The 24699-nt window shown below is 44.0% G+C and overlaps 1 pseudogene; it reads right to left on the bottom strand.

The window, feature by feature from the left end:
* LOC102438506 overlaps positions 1-15241 on the bottom strand; it is a 142151-nt pseudogene extending 126910 nt beyond the window's left edge.
* Between the last annotated feature and the right edge of the window lie 9458 nt (positions 15242-24699).

Raw genomic sequence — 24699 nt, 5'->3', positions numbered from 1 at the left:
ATGGCAGTGGTTCCTCATGATGTTAAGAAGCATGGAGGTATCTAACATCATGACCCAACTGATTTGAATACATCTCAATTCATACTGAGATACAGAAAAACAGACATTTTGTCTCTCTCCCTTGCCATCCTGTTCACCTCCCTTATACTGATAAAACTTCATTTCAAAATGCCTTGAGCAGACATATATAATCTCATCTTTTATTTCAAAAAGTGGGATTCAGGGAGAGACTATCTCTGTCTCACTAGTTAAAACAGGTGGTTCTGTAACATGAAAGTTACTAATGGAAGTTTCCAACATTCCCCAAATTACTCATTGCTCAAGCCTGAGCTTTTAATCCAAACACCAGCTCATCATTAAAAAATTGGCATGAAATGAATAAATAATTATTTTTCTTGCAGGATGAGTTTTCAAATGAACGGACACAACTTCTTTGTCCTCTCCATCTGAAACCAGACAGAAACAGCCCATCTGGCAAAGGATAGTCATGACAGAAATCTCTCTGGCCCTCACAAGGATGTCTGTCTGCAGAACAACAACCCCTCCTGAGTTAAGGGCACCGTGCTTTCCTTAAGAAGGGAAGCTCAGGCCAGCCTCTGTGCTCAGATCTAGAGAACAAGAGAGAGGCAGCTTGAAACGGAAGCCTCAGAATCCACTCTTGACTTAACAGTCCAGCAAATGCGCTCCGTTTGGCCGCTTGCCATTTTGTACATTTTTAGATTCTGCAATGAATTTTTAGGTCTCATTCTTGGAAGCCAATAAATGTTTGGCATCTAAATGGTTTTCCTCTTTGTTTTCTAGGGAAAATTATGATATGAACATAATGAATCTTAGCAGAGCTGGTGGCACTCCCCTCCTGCCCCCACTAAAAATAATGTGAGGGCCTCGCCATGGAGATATGCAAGAGCAAATGACTGACTGAGGAGCAGGGCCTGGGCTACGGAGGCCGGTCCAGGGTATGTGGAGGAAGCTGTTGGCCAGCCAGTCCCCAAAACAGTGAGGGAATCTTGCCTCTCAGGATTGAGCTAAACAGTATAGACAGAAAGAGGACCAAGGAGACCACCTCTCCGTTGTGATAAATCAAGACCCCACAGCTCAGAGGGCCAAAGGACCGCTGGCTCCAGTCCTCAACTCCTGTAAACATTTGTCTGTAGTTTATCTAGAAGCACTGTCAATCACTCACTAGTTCATTCCCACAGCAGCCATGTGGGAGCTGCTCAGAGCTTCCATCGTGCCAGCTACAGATGGGGAGGAGAGTAACACTGACCTCGTCACACTGTTGGAAGAGGAATAAACATGAGCCTAGCACACATTAAATACACAATAGATAGGAGAGCCTCTCACAAAGGAAGTATTTCAATGTAACTTTCCTCACTTAGTGACTTTCTTCTTTCATAAGAGGGTCTGTGCAGAATGAATGGCTCAGAGCTTGGAAGAGAGGCTGGGTGGCAGGAAATGGGACAGGGACGTATTAGAGGAGATGGAGGGCTATGAAGACAAACTTGGCTTAATTTAAGTGGGTTTTCTTGTGCTGGCAGGATGGGGAAGCAGAGGCAGCAGGTTGCAGAAGGAGGGGCAATGAGAACACATTGCAGGATGACTGGGCTCAGCAGGAACTTGGACTCAGGAGAGGGCACCAGTGTTGTAAAGAGAACCGGGAGCCAAACTGCGTGCCTGGGCAGACCGAGGAGGGCCAGCCAAGCAAAGCACAACCTTGAGGGCCGGGCCAACGGGAGAGTTAGGGCCAGGGAATGGGGATCAAGTGCTATGAGTCAGGGATGGTTGAGAATGACAGAACTGGGGGGAAAGAGAGCTGGAAAGCACTTTAAAAATCACGTAGCTCAATTTTCACTTTACATTTTACAGAAACTGCAGTCAAGTGGTTGAATGACCAGTCCCATGTCACAAGGAAAAGTTAGGACTCAAATTCAGTTGTTTCCATCTAAATCTAATGACCCAAAGCTCTTTCAAAAATAAACAAATAAAAATATAAATGACAGCAAAAAATTCTGTCACACTTTATTTTTGGATTTCTCAATACTTCAACCTAGAGTACAGTGAGTTTGAATTTGAACACAGGATTCCAACATTGGGCATGACATCATAATGGTCTGCATGACTTCATTACCTGTCAGGGAGAGGCTCAAAGGCATGGAAAGTCTTGATTATTTGCATCCATCCCATGATCTGAAAAATATCAGCCTGTGAGTCACATTGGGCTCCAATGGCTTTATTTCACCACAAGTAGGCAATGCTTGTGAACAGTTGAAAGTGAGAATTCCCTGGCCTTTCTAAATATAGGTTGAATTTATTTATCAGGCCATAGTGATAAAAGTGAAGAATCAGAAACTAAAAAAAAGCAAACAACAAAGAAGAGAAACAATGCTGTCATAAAATTAGTTTGTGACTTAGACAGTTAATGAGCAAAAAGTGGAATTTCTTACATGTTCAATAGATAGACTTAACATTTGATATCTCTTGCCAAGTCATTGGTGGAGAGTCAGAGTAAACATTAGTGGTCTCTCCTGGGACTGAATAGAACAAAACCCCAAGGAGACTCCTGGAATATGCAGAGAAATTCCCCCACTTGACTTTCTTTGATGAACCCAACTGTTGTGAAATCAAAGTGATGTTTGGTTTCCCGGGAGTATGGCTGGCAACCATGCTAACAGTAGCTGGAGTAATGCCGTGTCCCCCAGTAAGAATTCCTTCTGTGATAAGGGCTTTGGTTGCCCTACAAGATTTGAGGTCTCCCCAGTGACACGTGCATCAGCCAAACACCCTGAGTTCTCCCGCAGAGTGACTCTCTGAATGTGAGTAGTGGCACCAGCCAGATTAATCATTAATCGAGTCCGGGAGAGAGTTTGGGCCTTTCAAAAACAAACTTCTCTGCACCCTTAGATTTGCTTGATGGAAACAGACCAGGGTGAGCCTCGTAATGTGTTCTGCTATTTGGCCATTCAACTTTAGTCTATGGGACTCAATAATCAACCCATCCACACGTGTGAAGACAGTTTCCATTTAGGAAACCTCCATTTCTCTTTTATAATCGTCCAAAGTCAAGGTAAACTTTCCAGGCTAGAGACGACACAGCCTGAGCTTTCCATAAATTACTCATCAGATGTGAAAGGAGTCCAGGTCAATATCTGGTTAATGTTTATCCTGCTGACTCTGCCCAATGACTGATCTTTTTACATGCTTTCTTCTTGAGAGCTGAAAACTACACAGAAACTATTTACAAAATGAAGGGGCCTAAGTGCACATCTCTTTGGCAGGTGATGAGGGCTCCATCGAGCGGGCATGGTGTTTGCCATTGTGGCCCATCCACATTTCTCTGATTTTTGCTACCAGCCCTTCTCCAGCTGTGGTGAAAATTCTATATTCAAACTGACAGAATCAAAGGCAAACAATCTCCCAGACTCCAGTCATTTCAATTTCTAGGTTACGCTTTGCATCTGACCTGTCTTTGCTGCTATTTCCCTATAAAAAATGGAAAAAAAGAAATGTTTGTAGATTGTGTCAGGATTTATAAAGTGACACTTGTGTAAGTCCTTGGAGTTACTCGGTTATTCGGAGCTAAGCCATACTGTAAATGAAGCATTTTATGATGGATTTTTATAACAAATCCAAACTACATATCCAGGGCTTATTTTTCACCTGAAACTAAGATCAACTGCCTCCTGGGCACCTACACAACAAACACAAACCCAAATCAATTATCTTCCTTTCCAATGATCGTCATTCTTTTCTAGTAACTTACTTGCTCCTCCCCTTTGCTCTCTATTTCATAAGTGGAACTGCCATTGGCCCTATAATTCAAGCCAAATATCTGGCAATCCTCCTGCTACCTCCTCTATCAATCACCAAATCTCGCCAAGTTAGGCTCCCAAATACTTCTCACACTTTTTCTCCACCCCCACTGCTACTGTCTTCACTGAGGCCAGCATCATCTCCTAATTGCATTAGTAAAACAGTTCCCTAACACGTTTCTCTACTTCCAGTCTTGGCCCGTCTGATCCCATGTCCATACTATAGTCAAAAGTGAGGTTTCTAAAGCAAAAACTCATGAAATGCTGCCCTCTTTTACGACATTGGTGGTTCCGCATTGTCCTCAAGACAACACCCAAACTCCTTAATATACTATGGAACATTCATTCAGAAAGTAGTTATTGAGCATGTACCCAGTGCCAGGTCCTGTGAATGAATGTACAGCACGCATGTGCTCTGCCCTCATGAAACTAGATTAGTGGGGAAGCCAGCACAGCGCACATAACCACACCAATCAATACCTAATTACAAGCAGCGATTGGCACTGTGAGAGAAAATATGATATGGGATGAGGATGTGTAATAAGGGGGAGAGATGGGGTTGGAAGTCTTCCCCAAGAAAGTGATGAGGTGGTAAGGGATGCTTCCCAGGAAGAGAAAACACAACTTATAAAACCTCCCTGACGGGAAGGAGCATGCATTTGAGAAGCTGGGGGGCAAGGTCAACGCAGCTGGAGTGGAGAGGACAGACAAAGCGTGGTATGAGATGGGACTGCAGAGGTGGGGACTTTTTTGTATTTAAAACAATAGTACCAACATTTACTTTTAAAAATAAAGATCAAGGAATTAGTCCACCAGAGTGTCTTGCAGAATTGCTTAGGTATATCAAAACTCGGCTCTGATATAGCTAAGGAGAAGCTTATGTCGTAAAGACAGAACCTTATAGACGGTCGGTCAGTTTGCAGATTTCAATTATATTCGTGTAAAATGTGGCCAGCGTTGACCTGGGAATGCCTTCCTCTCAGGAAGCAGCCCACACAGGAACATCTAAATATCCTTTAATAGTGTCTGCACCCCAGAGGGAACAAAAGGGCCAGAGGGCGACGTGGCCCCTGCCTAGCAGCGGGAGCGTCTGGTCAAGCTCACAGGAAAAGGGTGAAACCCTGCCTGGAGCCAGCAGCCAGCAGGTGACCTCGCCCAGCATGGCCCTGGCCTTTCAACTTTTTCATTAAAGGAGCCATTTTTCAAGGAGACATCCAGGAGGCCGGCTTCCCCGCATGGGCAGGGCCAGCGTGTGCATGGGCGGGGCAGGCGCTCACACCGAGGGCAATGCCAGTGGCAGGGCACCGCCCAGCTGGGCAGGTGTGGGGGGCTCGCCCCTGTGCGCTTGCGAGGAGCCAGGCCGGTTTGGAAGTGGCCTGGACCAGCGGCTCTCGCTAGGGGGCAGTGTGGGAGGCGCTGGGGCGGCAGGTGCACCCCAGACTGCGCTTCCCCCTGCAGTAAATTCCATAATTACAGGTCACGGAGTGGGCACCCCTTTGAAGTGAGGGACTTTCTTGTTGTTCCTGCAGCGGATACAATTTGGCTGAGATATCAAATGCAGATAGTAAAAATTTAATTAACAAATCAAAGCCTTTATCTGTAGTTTTCAGAACTGTGGCCAACAGTTTTCTTCTATCTCAAGAGCTCCAGTCAGAGCCCAAGAGAAGAAAGCAGCGCCTTTGTGCTGCAGAAAACCTACAACTTTTCCTGATGATTGCTCCCACAGATAAGGCTCCTATTAACGGCCTGCTGGTTCAGGAAGAGGCTTTGGGCCCCTCTGCAAACGGGCTGTATTTTTCAAAGCCCTTCGACACTTTGCTCTGGTTAACCCTTTGTCTTCAGACCCCGGGGTGATTTTCCCAACAAGCCAGGCTGTAAGAGATGCTAGGTCTCTCATGTGGGACTATGTGGACAGGCAACACATCTGTTTGATAGCATAATCAACCCAGAACTTCTTATTGGCAGTTTATTGAGGACTCGGTCTCAGGAGACAAGTAGAGATAAAGTCATGTTCATTTCTGACAGGTAACAATTTACTTTTGGATCAGCCTTTCAACAAATTCACAAGGGAAATAGCCGAAGCTGCCACCCACCACAGCTGCAGATGGGGGAGCCGAGAGTCCCAAAGATAAAGAATGGGTTCTGCCTCCTAGTCCAGACAGAACGCTCATGAATAATGCAAGAGGAAATGATGCATGACAACAAGAAATTAACATGTACTTAAAACATCAGAATCCAAATTTGTGGGTATATGTACTCTCTACATAATATATGTTTATATAGTAAAATTATCAAGTTATAATAGCTGAGTGTGACTGAAGGTATTTTTTTATTTCTATAGTGTGTACTTAGCTCTAGCTTTAGGGTGTTTTTTGATTGGCATGTGTTAAATTTATAATAACAAATTGCTACAGCAGTTAATTGAGCTATTGAAGGCAGAAACCAAGCGGCCTCAGTGGCTGGCTCAGGTGCTAGTCAACATGAGGCTTTGGTTTGATTGGACTAGATGGGGTTGGACTGGGTGGGATGGAGGAGAAATAGAGTTCACTCAAGATTGCATACATAGGATATGAAGTGGGTTTGAATGAGGAATGCAACAGAGAAGCAGGGACTTCAAAGGCCCCTGCTGACCAGAGGAAATTTAGAACTTTGTGTCCAGGTAATGAGCGTAACCTGGAGGGTCTAACTATTCTCCTCTAGGCCATCAGCTGTGCGTTGCTCTCCTTGGCTCTGTAATTTGGAGAAGAGTGAACCTGGTGAGGAAGCCGGAAGTGGGTGACAAGAGGCCCCTGAGACCTGAGTGTGGGACAGAGCCATTTTATGTATTGATTTGATAGCAAGTGTTTCTCACAGGTTACCATGTCTGAAAGAGGCTAAAACTCGGATTGGTCTGGTCAGTTTTGTGGCACTGATACATTTGGATGGAGGTGAGGAGAAACATAGGCAGGCAGTGGAGGAAGGAGTAAGATTAGTCAACGTTAACATGGCCAATTCAGAAGCAGCATGGCATAGCCGCCTTTCTTATTGCATGGAGGCAGACCCCTCTCCCACCTTCGTGTTCCAAGTCTGGGAAGGTTCCGGAATTGCCAAGCCATCGTGAGCAGCTTGTCCCTTGCAGGGAAGTGCCGGACTGACTGCCTTGAGACTCCTGTGCCCAAGGCTGCCAGAGGAGCCTCCAGGTTAGAAGCAGTTGACCAAAGAAATCCCCTCCTGACTCTGGACTGCAACTCCAGCCTGTAGACACCATCCATCCTCTCAGGAGGTTTCCATGCCAACCACTCAAATGTTCCATTTCTGAGCATAAATATGATCCGAGATGCATTTGACAAAGCTATTTATTACTCTCATGATTTCTCTTTTAGGTGGCCATTATGTCGGCAAAACAAAAGAAGATGCCTGTGATGTTCTCAAGATGGGTGCGAGTCATCAGAAAAACTATAAGACGATGTCATCATGTTTAAAGCATCGCATAGTTCTCAAACATATTTCTTTGTCCTATGATTAAAGGAGAAAGGAGTTTTTAAGGGCTTCAACACACAATAGCATTGTGGGCCTTAATTTAGTTTTACAGTTCACAGGGTCTGCAATGTATTAAAGACGAGAGGCCCCTCTTGCTGGCCTGTTTTTCATAAGTGTGCCTCACTAATTCATTGTACCTGCTTAATGACTGGGGGCTGCGGAGCAAGGCCAAGGCTGTGGAGTCCTTGATCAGCACTCAGCTCAGCTCATGCTCACTTAGGCATTTGATGAATGTGACCTGCTAACGGGGAAGCTGGCGTTTCAGCTACAAACTCTGAAGGGGGATGTCCAAACTCTCAGGTCTCCCTATTAATTTGTTAATGAAATTGATTAAGCAATCACTACCTACTAATTAGAGTTACTCTTTATTAGGCACTTACTATGTGCCCAGCACTGTAAGCTATTGTTTAATCCTCACAGCTTCCCTGAGAAGTAGGAACCATTATCCCCACTTTCCTAAAAGACAATAATTAACAATATAGAACCCCTGTTCTGAACCAGTCCCATACTACAGAGAAATCTCATATTCCCTGGTGGGGAATATAAAACCATATATCTGTGGTCTCCACCTGCCTGCTATGAATTTATGATATATTTTTGCAGTAAGCTATAGACAGAAACTGTCATCTCCCTATGATGGGATGGAAAGTAAGTGCTATATCATTCAAGGGCGGTGTGCTCCTGTCTGCTGGATGTACCAAGTTTCCAAGAAGAGAGAGCTTGAACTGGCTCTTTGGTGATAAAAACAACCCAGGTTAATGTTTTCATAAGTTATGAGTAGGTTAGAAGGTGATAGAAGCCAATCTCAAAAAACACCTTTACATGTTCTTGCAAGACTTAAGGAGGAAGGATTCCTTTCCATGGCTACAGTAGTATCTGAGTTTAAATCTACAGTAACAAGCTCATGATAAAACTAACACCACACCAACCACAGCAGCTACCATTTACTGACGATTTACTCTGTGCCAGACATTGTAGCAATTGTCTCCTTAGATCTTCCAATATTCCTAAATTCCTATCTATCCCCATTTAACAGATGAAGAAACTGAGGTGTATGGAGGTAGGTAAGTTGCTCCTGTTCACCCAGCCATTAAATGGCAGACCTGGAGTAGAACAAAGTCTCTCTGATGCCAAAACATGATGCAAGTCAGCACTTGGCCACCCTACCTCTCTCAAAGCAGAATGAATGAAAGACATGGGTAAGGATTCAAAATTATTCCAAAAGGAGATTCTTGGAAGATGCATTGTGCAAGCAAAGGAGCTTGCATTGGAGATCAGAAGTGACTCTGAAAATGAAAGCAAACCCATAGGTTGGAGAGAAAGTGAGATGAAAGATGGTATCACTCAGAGGTGAAGAATCTTCATTTCACTTTTCACCTCCAAGAGAAGTCCATCTGGCAAATAATCCAAGTCCAAGGACATGGCTCAGGGTACGTGTGTGTGGCCTGGGGTTGACAGCAGGTGATGCACACAACAGGAGCCTGAGTGTTTGCCCCCCAAGGAGGCCCAGACCCTCAGCCTGAGAAAAATGAGCACCCACAAAATGAGATCCAGCTGGCCTGGGAATTTTGGGATTCCAAGTAAAAATACTGGCTTGACGTTTGTTACATGTTATTTCCCCTCTGGGAGGTATATTTATAGTTAAAGGGCCTATTCTGTAGACATCCCCATGGTTCAATACACTCATTAATAGAAAGCCGATGTGAGAATGTCACATGACTCTAAGACTGGCTTTTAGTTTGACCAACACTGAAAGCCTGAGCCAACTGCAGAGGCCTCTGGTAACTGCTGGCCAGGCAGCCCCTCCACAGAGCAGCATTTCTCATCCCAGGAGAGATCAGCTCACACAGCACAGAGCTACCAAGAGGCTTCCTCCCCTCCAGTTTATTCTCTGATGCCTCCATGTCCTGTTTCTTCCTCCCCCAACCCCACAAGGACAGCCTTGGAAATGATGCAAAAATCATGGCCTCTGGAAAGAACTTGGGACTGAGAATCAGAGGTCCCAGAATTAGAGCTGAGGCTCAACCCCAACCAGCTCCGTGATCTTGAGCAAACCGTGTAAACATAAAACCCACGTGGAGAACACAGAGAGCTCCCAGAACAGTGAGCCTTCACAGATCCAGAAGAGGGGAGCTTTGAATTTGGGGGACATTTTTCCTCTTGGGCAGATGCCAACTCCAAAAGCAAAGACAGTGGCCTGGAAGCTGAGCAGAGCTTTTTGCAAATTCATGGTGCTGGGGGGTGAAACATAAAGTTCATCTTTAGTGAAAAGAATTGCCTGGGAAGCAACCCAGGTTCTCCATTCAAATCCTAAAGCTACACACAAGGAACAAGAGGGAAATAGCCCTCACAGGGACTGAAGCCCAGTTTGCCCCTGAATCATCTCAGTGCCCAGATGGATCAAGATGCTCAGCAACCTCTCAGAAGCAAAGGTACATCCTTCAGGAAGAAATAGACCCAGGTGGAAACCAAGAGATGCAGGAAGACACAAAGAGCCAGGAATGTGTGGCTAACAAGTGAATACTAATCACATAATACAATAATCCTGCCCCAAAGGGTTTACATATGCATAACTTTAAACATGCATAACAATAGCACAAAAGGAGGAGGGGGAGGGGAATGATGCAGTTGGTATAGGTGCTGGACATTAAGCTTTTGATTGCAGTGTAAGTGCCTGACGCTGAACTTTTGATTGTCTAGGTGTCCATTTCAAAGACATTAGACATCCATCTCAAATAAACATATTGCCAACTATAAGAAACAGCTACTAGCAAACCAGCTAGAGAAGAACCAGGCCACCCTACCCATGCATTCTCTGTTCTGAAAGCCATGAGTAACTTAGATAACTGACCACTTGAGTGACCCCAATTGTCCTTTCCCACTACCTAATTCTTACTCTTACATTTTAAATTTCCCAGTAAAGAGAGTGAACCCCAAGAAACTCTAAGCACCCCACCTTGGACCCTAATAAAGGCAGAACTCAGGTGTGTGTGTGTGTGTGTCTATTCTGAGACCTGTTGGGCCCCATACTGCCATGTGTCCTCCAATTATTGAGCAATCAACATTGTTTTTTCAGTTCCCTGATGGTTACTGCTGAGTCCATCTTATAACCATAAGCGCTGGTCCAGCCACAACTGGACCTGGTTGGGGAAATGTCTGCAGGGCCACCACAAGTAGGACAGCCCAGGTGAGCCCCCAGGTATTCCCAGCTGACGGCATCACTGCAATAAGCTAAGACCCACACAACAATGGAGTTAACGTGTTCTAAGGTCCCCTCATCCAGGAAGTGATCAAAGAATGAATTAATATTAGACTTCAGTGAGTCAAGAGAGGTTGTTATCATTTCTATGATAACTGCTAAAAGAATAGTAAAACAATATGTAACTAACAAACTAATAGGAGTGAAGGATGAATTAAAAAAAGATTAACCTAAAAAGGGCAATAAAAGAAAGAAAAAGGAACACAGACTGGGACAATTAGAAAACTAATAACAAAAGGGTAGGCTTTAACCCAAATATATTAGTAAATGCACATTTCAATTAAAAGACAAAGATTACCTGACTGGAATGGGGAGAATAACTAGCCTAATTAGCAGGTTAGGGTGGGTGGGTTGGAAGAGAACAACCAATGAACTTGTATGTATATATGTATAACCCATGGACACAGACAATAGGGTGGTGAAGACCTAGGCAAGGGGCAGGGACAGGCTAGAAGAGGTCAATGGGGAAGAAAGGGGACATATGTAATACTTTCAGTAATAAAGATTTTTTTAATAAAATAAAATTATATTCAAATAAAGAGCACCACTTAAATATAAGAGTAAAGAAAGAACCAGGGGTAGGGGGGTGGAAGGTAGGGGGAGGAAGATACAATATTCCAACAATAGCTAAAGCAAAGCTGGTATAGCTGTCTTAATATTACACACTTTTAGGCAAGAAGCATTATTAGAGATAAAGAAGAATTTCACAACGATTGCCTAACAATAAACAATAATTTGCCAATGTTTCAACAAGGAGGGAGTCCAGCCATAGAGTGGGAGAAGCTATTTTTCATACATCTATCTGACAAGGACTTTCCCATTTGGAGTAGGACAGGGGCACAGGAGCGGGTGGAGAGGGGTGCGGGGGGTGGGGTGGGGCTGGGGCGCCCGCACTGGGAGGTAGTTGCTCAGGCTCTAAGCCTGCTGGCCCATATTCATAGAGGAGGAAAGAGGTGGCTACTGCACGGGTCCTGGCGAGGATTTGGTGAGAAAACAGAAAACGTGCCAGTACAGTGGCTGATGCTTGGTCAAGAAAGGGGAGTGGTTATGATCCTACTCCTTCAAATCGCCTCCTTTTGTTTCTCCCTTTTTGTTAAGCCCAGCCGAGGAACTGTCTTCATGCATCCGCGGGGATTCCCTCTCTGACCCCTGTCCTGTCCTTGCTCCCCCAGGAGAGCCTGGCCTTCATGGCTGCATGCTGCCTTTAGATCAAGCCAGACTTCCACCCTCGGTCTAAGGCAGGGGTCCTCAAACTTTTTAAACAGGGGGCCAGTTCACTGTCCCTCAGACCGTTGGAGGGCCGGACTATAGTTTAAAAAAAACTATGAACAAATTCCTATGCACACTGCACATATCTTATTTTGAAGTAAAAAAACAAAACGGGAACAAATACAATATTTGTATTTGCATGTGGCCCGCGGGCTGTAGTTTGAGGACCCCTGGTCTAAGGCCTCCACAACACCAGGGGAGTTTTAACTACGAGGTTTTGGAATGGGACTAAACTCAGTCCAGGGCCTTGAAGTCGGAAGAAGAGTCTTATCATGCAGTGCAATACCTGAGTAAGACTCATCAGACAACCCGAAGGAAAGGTGTTTTCCCCTTCACTAAGCCTTCCTCGCTCCCTGGAGAGTTCCCTCTCTTTTATTCTACCGCCGCTTCTATTTCACCTTCACTCGACAAAGCATCAGTAACATTCAAAATATCCTGAGGTGGAGAAAAACAGCCCTTCACCCTGGTCAACCTGGTTTTATGCTTTTCGGGAATGTGACATGAAACAAGTCCTGTTCCCTAGATCAATACTTTATTGCACTGAAATCTGCAGATGAAAGGGGTGGTTGCCTGCCAAGAAATCTGTGAAAACTATTTTCATCTTTGCTAAGAGGTAAGATATTTGTCTTTAATAAGCACGGTGACTGACACATAGCGTGCTTATAAATAGCTACTCCAAAAGCGTGTGCACACACACACATGACTTAAATAAGAGGAATGCGGGGCCTTGCAAGTACCTCTGATGCCTCCCAGCCCCAGGTCTGCGGGTAAAAGATAGCTGCCACCATAAACTGCAAAACAACTCAGCCTCTTCCAGAACCACCAGGCCTTGCTAGGAGAGGTCCTTAACTCACCTATGTATCAGGGACACCCTTCTTCCAATGTCCCTACCACAGCTGTGGCTGTTTCAGACAAGACAGAGGCAGCGGCTCACATCAGCACAGCTGTCAGTTTCCCGCTGCAGGTAAATTGAACCTTAGGTCTCCGGCTGGGGGGTCCCCGGGGTGACCAGGCCACCAAGTGCGGCAGGAGAGGTTCTGGCTGCATTACATATGCATGTAGAGGCCTCCTCCAGGACTTTGCTGAGCTATCCTATATCAATGATAGCGCTATGTAAACACACACACACACACACACACACACACACACACGTGATTGTCCAGCTGACAGGATAACGCAGTCATCTGACCATAACTGTTGAAACACCCGTTTTAAGGGGCTCAGATGACAGGCACTGTGAAACCTGAGTACAACTTGAAGACCCAGGACACGTTCACCAGCCAACCTCCCTCCGTTACTGCAGAGTTAACAGCCATGTGAAAGAAAACGTGTGTTGGCACCAGAAACAGTTGTGTGACCCAGATACTGTGGTCTCAGCTTTGTAGACCAAAGCCGGGATGACACGAAAAGCTCAAGGGACAGAGGGAGCCGAGGCCATTAAAGGTATTGAAAGAGAGATTTCACTGCCAGGGAACAATAAATAAACACAGTTCACTAAAGAAAACCTATCTGTCTAGAATTCTTCGGGAGATGGCAACGTCCCAAAGCCCTTCTGGAAGTATTTTTGGCATTCGGTGTCTGCTCCATCTGCGTGAACACATCATCCCTCGGGGAGAGGTTGGGGTAAATCTAATAAAGCCCTCCCGTGCTCTGATTTATAGGTGGAGTGGCCTTCGAGTTGGCCCTCATCCACACCCAGAAATTAATCCTGTGATTTTTCATATGCAATAGAGTGGAGTGAGGGGGTGAAATAAAATAAACCACCAGCCAAACACATACATATTTACCGAAAGTATACTAACATAGACCCCTCCGTAGACAGATCTTTACTTGACACATATGCTGCAATAGGGTTTATGTTTAGTCAGGGACCCAGGAAATGTCATGGGCAAGTTTCTGGTTAAAAAAAAAATGTTTTGTGAAAATTTTCAACAGATAAAGCATTATTAAAATATTCTCAAGTTATACCTAAGTCCTAAACCAAAAGTTGGCTATTAGGTTGAGAGTTTAATTACCTTGCATTTAAACATTAAAAGATATAGTTATATATTATTCCTAGGACCTTCCCCATGTCCTCCCGAGGTCACCAGGGAAGGGATTCTGCCTCTGCCTCCACAAACAACATAAACAATGAGCTGGGCCATAAACCTCGGGACAGCGAGGCCTGCAGGGAGGAGAACTGTGATCTCCTCCAAGTCTCAGGGGAAAAGCAGGCCCAGTGTCAGGAATGGGATAGAGCTAACAAAGGAAGGTAGAGAAATCCTCACATGAAAGTCTCAGTTCTGTTGCTCTGCAACAATGAAAAGCTGATACTTTCATCAGCATGGCAAACAGGAAGACAACTGTCAGTGCTGCCTCTGGACACCTCGCTGGGCTGGCCCACCATACACACACACACACACACACACACACACACACACACACACACACACCGGTCAATGCTCGCAGGGTTTTGTTCCACTCCATAGACAAGCATTTTACTTCTTTTAGTGGTGACATATTTCCATCGTGGTCAACAGTAGTTTCTTTCTAGATAAGTTCATATCATGGGCAACATTGTTCAAATTTCTTGGTAGCAATCTTTCCATAGTAATTGTCTCTGCCCAGCACCCATGGCTTTGCCATGCTCTCACTCTTCTTCAGCAATAGCTCCCTCTTTCCTTTCTGCTCCTGCTGCCCCTGACCTGGTTCGAATTTCTGAGAAAGGCTGGATACAAGTTACCTGTGAACCATGGTGACAAGAAACCACAGTGCTTCAAAATACAACACTGGTTCAGAACCATGGACAACAGGACTCAGGTGGGGTGGCAAGTCATAGCCATGTGAGCATTTAACTTGCCTTTATATACGACTAGGGGCCCAGTGCACTAATTCATGCACCTTGAAAGGAACTGTGGGCCGCGAGGCTGCAGTGGGCACAGAGGCGGGTCTCAGCCCAGCCTCCACGCCCCCGCCCGGTCCCGCCCACCACGGCCCCCTGTCCTCTGTCTGCCAGCAGCCCCACTCCCTACCCCACCCCACTCCCATGCACTGATGGCGCCAGCTCCACTCCCACCCGCTGAGCAATTGGGGCCAGTGCCAGCAGCGGGTACAAGCAGCGGTTGTTGCCCCGATTGCCCCTCAGGAGCTGGGGGAAGTGGAGAAACCCTCAGGGGCGATCAGGGCTGGCAACCACCACTCACACCTGCTGACGGTGCCAAGCAATCGGGACCAGTGCCAGGCACCAGCAGTGGGTGCAAGTGCCAGGCAGGACCACGGCGGATGGGAGCAAAGAATTTTCAGTAGCCACCAGAGGCTCGCCCCAATGACAGCGACCTGTGCTCTGCCTTGGTCTGGCAGCCCCGCTCACCTGCTCCACCATCCCGCCTTGGCTGATGCCCCCCATGTTCCGTGCGCGCCCCCTGGTGATCAACGCATGTCATAGCGACTGGTTGTTCAGTTGTTTCGCCATTTGGTCTATTTGCATATTAGAGTTTGATATATATATATATATATATATATATATATATATATATATATATATATGGCTAGGAATAGATATAGATGCATAAAGGTAAGTTAAATATATATATATATATATATATATATATATATATATATATCCCTATATAATACTAGTATATGTAAAATTTCTAACACATAATTTCTGTGCCAATGTTTTAGTATTCAGCAACTCAAAACAACTGCTTTCTGAGATGACTAAGTCTAAACTTTATCATTTGTAACTTTAGTTAAAACTTAGTCTTTCCTTAACAGAAGAACATTATTAAAATTTTCCTTAGATGCTTAACTAGACATTTGAGTCAGAGAGAAAATTTCCTACAATAGGCATCTGAGAAAGAATTGGAAGAAATCAAGGAAAAGGGGGATTTTTGTATGCACATTAGAAAATAGATTTCCAAACATTTAAAAGCATTGATCTGTGATAGGCGAAAGACAGTAGTCTGATGTGTGTATATTTCCAAAGGGAATGGGGGAAACAGTGGTCAAGACCTTGGTCAAAAAGTTTCTCATGTCAACCATGAGGTGATTCATCTGCCCAGGACTCGGGCAAAAATAACAGCAATGCTAATAAGTAATGTTTATTGAGTCCTTATCATTTACCCAGAACTCTGGGGAGAACTTGTTCTATGCTAACTCACGTAGGAAGAAATTGTGGAAGGTGTTAGATGGTCAGAAGAAATTACTGGACACCTTTTCAATGGACACTCCTCCTGGGATATTTCTCTTTGACTAGACCAGCTATTTTCAACCTTTTTCATTTCACAGCACACATAAACTAATTACTGAAATTCCGCAGCACACCAAAAAATATATTTTTTTGCCAATCTGACAAAAAAAATAGGTATAATTTTGTTTCATTCACACCAGACAGCTACTGTCGTGTTAGCTGTTGTTATTTTCTTACTTGACAATCCCAGGGAAAAGAGATCAGTGCTCCTAACTAAATAATCAGGTATTTTATGTTTTAAAAATTCTTGTGGCACACCAGTGTGCCATGACAATGTGTTGAAAATTGCTGGGCCAGACTGCTGCACAACTCTAGGGATAAAGGTTAGCGTGTAGAAAACTGAGAGTAATACAAATTGTATCCAGTGGTATGCAATTGTTTATCATTCTGTGGATATTGGACAGTTTTGCCAGCTTTATATCCATTTGTAAATTCATTTTATCATTCCTTATCTGACTCTAGATATGTGTTTCTTTGACCAGCTGTGCCAACTAGAGAGTCCTTCATTAATTAATGACACATGTTCATTTTGAAATTGTATGAGTCGTGATTTAATTTTCTTTTAAAATTAGTCTTTCACACTCATCTAGCCTTCATAATAATACTGTGAATAATTCGAATAGGTTAGATGGGGCCTTCTAGCAAATGGAGAAGGGAAGACCGTGAACAACATACCCACACATAGATTCAAAGAAAGGGGCTTCACTATCATTGTAGCCCCACTCCCTCTTAACATGTAAGTAATTCTTCTCCAACATTCGTACACACTTAAGTATCCAGTGCAAGGAACTCGCCACTTAGGAGGCAGTCCACTCCAGGGTTGAAAAGCCATATTCTTAGGCAGATATTTCTTATATTGAAGGGAATTTCACCTCTTTAAAATATTAAACATTCTCCCATGAAAACGTCTACAAAAGGCAAATACGTCACATACCCTCAGTCTTCTCCATCATGAGATACATTACTTATCCTTATCAAAGATGGTTCCCGGGACACCCCATCACACCGTCTTGCCCTGTCCTATTGCTCTTGAGTTCATAATGTCCCCCTAGAAACGTGGCACCTAGAACAGGAAACAATATCCTGACCCACCGGAACATTGCTCCTGGGATCTGAGCCCCAGAGAGTGCAGAATGTTAGTAAGTCCCCTGGTTAGGGGGGGGCAGGGGGGGGAGGACCTGTGATTTGCTAGAGGTTCTTTATATAAATGACACTGGTGCCAGTTCTTTTTGCCTTTGATATATACTTACTATGATGTATACTTACATGTTTCTAGTTAGAGTCATTAAAATCTTTATTTATAAAGCAATCAATAATTCCTTTCACTCCATTTTTTAATTGAAAAAAATCCTGTGGTCTTCTGTTTATGTTAATATATTTTACCTTAAATTAATTCTAATAATTAAAAATCTATTAAACCATCTATTTGATTTAATAGTCTGTAGTCAGATTATTCAAGCCTGTGGTAAAGAATTCCTTTCACTCTTCATACTTGCTGAGAAATTCATGCTGATGGATCCCATATTCCTGACAGTCCTTCAGCAAGAAAGCGAGCGAGTTGTGGGAACCCAACATGGTGATGACAAGAATCCACGATTCCCTAAGACGCAAACCATGCTGCAGAAGATTATCCCAAGGAAAGAAATACCCCAAAGACTCCCGGGCCTGTAATTAAAGTGATCAACTACCCCCTCCTGTAATTCTCCATCTTCCAGCCCCTGGCTGGCCAGGGCAGCCCTGGAAGCCTACCCTGTAATCAGAATGGGGGAAAGAATAACAAAGCAGAGAACAGGAAACTGTGGATATCTTCTCTACCAGATGTCCCTCTGCTCACTGGGGTTTCAAAAAACACAGAGCTTTAAATCTGACTTCTTTCCCTACAGAGCTCAGCGCACCCTCCCTGCTGAGCTCATTCGTGGGCAGACAGACAGACCCTCCCTGAAGGTTACCAGCACAATGTTATTCTTGCTTTTCATACTGTTGTTAATTATGCACATGCAGCACTCCAGCTCTAGCCTATGTTGCCAAGATAGCTGTTGGGTAAAGGAAAAGTACAGTCAGCCCACTAGTTCATTGATCTTTATGATATCTAAACACTGATTTTTTTTTTAAACCACATTGATTAAAATAAAGGATATTTTGACTCTGTATAGACAGAGTCTGAATTTTTCGATGTTCTTCGTTATAAACATATTGCTTATCGTATAAGTTCTTCATGACATGTAAAGGCCCCTTTGCATTGTATAACCATCATAATCATGGAGAAACAGATATCGCAAGAGTAGGCCATAGGCCAAAGGTCACTAGCAAGGTCAAGGATGAAATCAGATTTAAGAGTGAAAGTTTCCACTTCATTAGTCATTATTCCCCTGTGAGACTCCAGCACATCCTGTTAGATCTTGTTATGTCTACATTCAAAGTGAATTTTTATTATTAGAAAGCAGGGAAATCATCTGAATAGTAACACCACAGAACTCCAAGTATCTAATTTGTTTGGATATAGAAATGTGGGTAACTTTTTCAATGTCAAGTAACACCTTCAATGTTTCCCTTTAGTTAAATATGGCCAACTCCTTAAAACTAAAAATAAGCTCCTAGTTTACTACTGATTCCATCCCCTTAGGAGATCCTGAGGTAGGAAATATTGACAGAACTCCTGGACCATCTGTTCTGCCTTCCATTTCGGAGTACACCGCATTTGTACTAATTATTGTACCGCTTTAGCTGATGTTGTGGGAAATCCCTTCATACACACAAGGGAGCCTTGGGTAGACACTGAGGATTTCATTTGAACGGAGAACCAAACTTGCACCACTTAATGCAATGATTTGGCAATAAGGTTAGAGCAATCGTTTGGCTATTCTTACTGTTAGAAAGGAAAATATGGGGAGGCTGTGCATGTGACCTCCATGGCGGAGATAAATCCTTGGCCTACACACAGCGCTCCAGAATGTGGGGAGAGCTCCCTGGGACAAAGCTGTCTTCAGAACAGGACTAGTCCAGGGGCTCACAGCAGCCAAAGAGCAGGCCATCCCACACCAGCCCTGCTGACGGAGTAACCGGAACAACCGTGTTGCCTTGAGATACTTGTGAAAGGAGCCCCAGGAGCCGCTCAGAGCCAGTTGTGTCTAGTCCACTCAGATCAAAGATTGGTTTGGGCAAAAGGAAGTTTTGAATTTGACAGGATTTCCCTGGATACATTCAAAACAGGAATAATGTGACAGGCCAGGAGCAACAAACTCAACTGCTTGCAACTCTTAAGGGCAACAAGGTTGAATGCATGGAGGCTAATTCCAAGGTAGTGCTGCCTTAAAAAAAAAAAAAAAAAAAAAAAAAAAAAAAGCCAACAAGGATGAAAACTAGCCCTCAACACAATAATCCCCAAAGCTTGTGGCTAGAGTTAGAAGTAAAAGGAAGGAGGAGGGGAGACAGATTAAAGTAAGCAAACGAATTCCTTGACATATGCCGTATGAGTTTTGACACTTTGATAGGAAGAATCTGTTACAGTGCTTAAAAGTTCCAAGCCTCACCCTGCAGGGTATGGGGGGAGGAGCAAAGAGTTCAAAGTGAATAATTACCTGTTATTGATGTATTATATTTAAAGACCCTGGCTAAGGATTAAAGACACTCTCAAGGCTGTTAACAGCCTGAAGTAAACAAGTCATGATTCAGAGGGGAGGAGGAGAAAAGAATTTCAGACGGATTTCCTCCATCATTCCGGAACTCTGTGTAGGTGAGACAAAGTATGCATGCGTGCATTATACAGAAGGACACGTTTAAGGCCAGGAAGAAAACCATCAAACATTGCTGGAGCTTTGTCTTGGTCCCTGGGGTCTCCTCCTATGAGTTTTACTCTCTTTCAAGGACTTTGTCTTAGTAACCATTACACTCCAGGCACTACAGAAGGATGGGCAGCCAGTCGGTGCACAATGAACTTGATTGGTTGGTTGGCTGGTTGGTTGGTTAGTTGAACTCAATTGCTTTCATCTTTATACTTTCAGCAAAGAAACAAAGATTTTATTACTGAAATAAATGGTGGCCCACCAGGCCCAGCGCCATTTCCCTGGGGATATGCCTAGAGAGAGGATGGTTTCCCCCCAGCAAAGTCCCCCAAAGCAATCAGTGGGTAGCTCCCTGGAGGATGCGCTTGAGGAGGCCTTATTTCTGTTCCTGTTTCCCCTTCTGTGGTATCGAATTCTGTGATCTCTCAGCTGAGGACTATTATTTCTAATGAAAAACACTTCCAGGAAATCAGTCCAAGACAGATTTAATTTGATGTGGAAAAGAATTTCAAATGCACATTGTGTCCGTCGGAAATTATGATCGGCTTTAGCTTTCAAGTACCCAGATCTGAAGATGCCACAGTGCTTTGAAGGAAAGGAGGAGGAGAACTTTTTTGTTTTTGTATTTTTAATTTCTTTTAGGAAAAAAATAAAGAAGAAAAAGAAGAGCCATCCTTCCCTCAGGGAAAAGCCAGTTCTGGTCAACATAATTACAACCTGGGTGGATGGGCAGCGCCTGGCCATGCCCTGAAGCCATGAGTCCGTGTATTCCTCCTGGAAACTGTCCAGAAGAGTCCAGGCTGCACAGGAAGGGCACCGTCTCCTACGGCACTGCCCTGCTCAGGGCACATTCTCTGAGCCGAGAATCAAGGCCTCCCCAATGCACCTTCACTTGTTTTTCTAAACCCAGCTCCTACATGTGCCCTCAACAAACCATGCCCCGCACCCAGTCTTGTCCAAGCCTGTCTCCTTATGTGCTGGGCTTTGAGTTTGAGTACACAGTTAAGTCAGGCATGACTCCTGAGCTAGAAACTTCACTCACATAGGTCATCCCTAAATAGATGATAGATAGATAGATAGATATAGAGAAATACATGTAACACAAAACTTCCCATTTTAACCATTTTTCAGTGTACTCTTCAATGGCATTAACTACATTCACAATGTTGTGCAACCATCACTACTATGTGTTTCCAAAACCTTTCATCATCCCACACAGAAACTCTGTACACGTTAAGCAATAACTCTTCACGCTCCCCTTTCCCCAGCCCCTCTAACCTCTAATCTACTTTCTGTCTCTGTGAATTTGCCTCTTCTAGATATTTTAGATAAGTGGAGTCAAACAATATTGGTCCTTTGTGCCTGGCTTATTTCACCCAGCATAATGTTTTCAAGGTTTATCGCTGTGGTACATGTATCGTATTTTCCTTTATTTTTAAGGTTGAATTATATTCCATTACATGTATATCCCACATTTTGTTTATTCGCTCTTCCATCCATCAAGGGGAACTTGGGTGGCTTCCATCTTTTGGCGGTTGTGAATGATGCTGCTGTGAGCATGGGTGTATAAGTATCTGTTCAAGTCACTGCTTTTGATTCTTTCAGGTCTCTACCTATGCCTGGGATTTCTGTCATACCTTCATTTATATTTGATGGATGAATGAATGAATGAATGAATGAGAGTTTCCAGCAGAGATACAAATTTTGTGCAAAGGCACATAGAGCAGCCTGTGTAAGTCTGTGCTACAGGAAGCTGCTTGGAATGGCTGCATTGGGGGACCCAGAGATGAAGCCCCAGGAGCAGGAACTTTCCTGAAACCCTCACCAGTTCCACCATCTGAATGCACTTAATCAGAGCCTGACAAACGCCCAGGAATAGGTCAAAATGTGACTGGTTCCCAAACTTTCCTCTTCCTTGACACCCAGGACAGAGGTCACTCAAAAAAGCAAGATGTCTCATGACCTGCCACTCCATAAATATCTCAAGCTAAGGAGAATTATATTTTTCAGGAAAAGTGACCCTAATGTTTTATTTTGAACACCTGTTACCCATCTCCCAATCAACAGTGACACAAGCTACTGGAGGTGGAAAGTTTTGTGCAGCATCTGTTTCAAGGGTGAATGCCATGATGGATCAGCTGACAAACACCATTAGCCAGGACAGAAAATATGGGAAGAGAGGGAATCTGGAGAGATGATGCCTTCATTTTCAGATAGTGACTGAGAGGCAACCCATGGGGGTAGGGTGGAGTCAGATGTCAGTTCTCCAGGAAAAGGTCAGTTTTGAGAGAAAGATGTGGGAGTCATCTCACATGGATGAGATCGTTCAGCTCGGGCTGGAGCTTCAGAAGAAAAGAGGACCAAGACCAGAAGTCTGAGGCATTCTAACACTTAAGAGACAAGTCATCAGAGAGTTGGAATAACATCAAAATTTCATCGTCGTCAAGAGAAACAGTTCAAGGAGAGGGTGATCAACATTACCCAACACCAAGCTAAGAATCCCATTGGGTCTGACAACTGGTTGGACCAAGAGGTCTTGAAGCAGTCTCCGGGAGCAGCGATCAGATATCCCTCTCTGAACACTGACAGGAAGTAATGACGTGAATGAGGAATGACTGCCACATTTGGTAACAGTCTCAATACATGGTAGATACTCAAATGCTTATTGCACAAGTATATGCAGAAATACATCTGGAAAGAAGCAGTTAGAACTGTCTATCCCTGCTGAATATATGATGATTTTTATTAAGGTTGGGAGATGGACATATTTAAAATTGCTGATGTGTGACACAAAAGCCTTGAGTTGTTTTAAATTAGATGAACAGGATTTAATGATATAACTGTATAGTTGCCCATGTTTGCAATGAATACAATAAATAGGATCATTCAATACTCTGGCTTTGAAAGTTTGATGATCTAGAAAATTAGAACTCATTCTAACTTAGGCAGAGGTTTATTTTTCTCACCCAGCTAAAGGCAGAGCCAATAGTCTAAATCAGTGGTTCTCAACCTTCCTAATGCCGCGACCCTTTAATACAGTTCCTCGTGTTGTGGTGACCCCCCAATTTCATTGTTACAAATTGAACATAAAGCATAGTGATTAATCACAAAAACAATATGTAATTATATATGTGTTTTCCGATGGTCTTAGGCAACCCCTGTGAAAGGGTCGTTCGACCCCCAAAGGGGTCGCGACCCACAGGTTGAGAACCGCTGGTCTAAATACTTTTGGACGTCTTAAATGTTTAAAAATACGGATAATAATAAACAGAAAAGACAACAACAATAAAGAGACGAACTAGGATAACCATCTGAATTATGGGCTGGTTTACTGTAGAACAAGCTCAAAGGCTAACACAGGCCAAATAAATGAGGCGTGCGGCCCGTGGGCCACGAGTTTGACATGCCTGCTGTAGTGTAGAACTTTAAACTCGGAACCTTCCTTCAACCCTCTCAGTTGCCCCAAGGACTGTGATGAACTGAGCCCTGCTCACTTGAGGTGGAGAGAAATGACACAAAATGAAATCTCCTATAAAACAAGATACAAATCCTCTTATCCTTCTATCCTACTTTGGTTTAAACAGTGGCTCTTATTGATGACCTGGGAGTTAAAGCAGACAGAACCCGCGTTCCACATTTCCGACATTTCAAAAGAGGAGACTAGGAAATAGACCCTCCAAGCTGGCCCTTCTCTCTCCAGTCTGTGTCTTGTTTCCACAATTCTGTCCATTTATTCTCCCTAAAATACCATTTTCATCCTGTTACTCTACAGCTCAGTAGTTTTCAATGGCTCTATTTTATTTTATTGTTGACAGTATTACAGATGCCCCCCAATTTACTCCCCTTTATCCCCCTCCTCTCAGCCCCTCCCCACCCCAGGTCCTCACCACAACATTGTCTGTGTCCATTGGTTATGCATATATGTATATGAGTTCTTTGGTTGATCTCTTCTTTTTACTTCCATTTATAAAAAAAAAAAATTGCAAACTTCTTGGGCGAACATTCAAGATTCCCTATGTTCTGCTCTCTTTGCTGCAGACTCCCCAGTCTCTAGCCCACCATGGGCACAGTGACTCTGAGAAGTGACCCCAGGTGCAGTCCAGAGCTCGTTGTTTTGGAGCTTCTGGGATGACAGACTTTGGGAAATGCTGCTTCAGACAACAGTCACCTGGCAACAGGGCCAGCCCAGGACTCAGGACATGGCGGGGCGGGGGGGCTGAGAAATCCTTGTTGATTGCATTTACTTTCTTTCTGAATTCAGAATGTTCTGGTCCTCACTTCTGCTTCAGCCAGGCTGAACCTCAGAAAAAGCTACACAGAAGTTAGAAATTGAAAGCGGGGGGGGGGGGGGGAGACCTATGCATTTTTGTCCCTGTCCCAATCTACATAGACATCAGCATTACCCATCCACCCCCTCCTCAAAACACATCCTTGCCCTGGCCAGTGTGGCTTGGTTGGTTGAGTGTTGTCCCTGCACCAAAAGGTTGCTGGTTCGATTCCGGGTTATGGGCTCTATCCCTGATAGGAGTCAGGAGGCAAGCCGATTGATGTTCTACCCTCACATCGATGTTTGTCTTTCTCCCTCTCCCTTCCTCTCTCTCTAAAGATCAATAAAAATATTTTAAAATAAAAATTCTTTTAAAGGCACCCTGCCTTTGCAACAGGATGGATGGACCTGGAGAACATATGCGAAGTGAAATAAGCCAGTCCAAGAAAGATAAGTATCACGTGATCTCACTCATTTGTGGAATATAATGAACAACATAAACTGATGAGCAAAAATAGATCCAGAGACATAGAAGCATGGAACAGACTGTCAAACCTCAGAGG

Source organism: Myotis lucifugus, unplaced genomic scaffold (genome assembly GCF_000147115.1).
Source record: "Myotis lucifugus unplaced genomic scaffold, Myoluc2.0 scaffold_58, whole genome shotgun sequence".
NCBI classification, from domain to species: domain Eukaryota; kingdom Metazoa; phylum Chordata; class Mammalia; order Chiroptera; family Vespertilionidae; genus Myotis; species Myotis lucifugus.
Note: the sequence above shows the minus strand (reverse complement) of the source record. Positions and strands in the feature narration are given on the sequence as shown.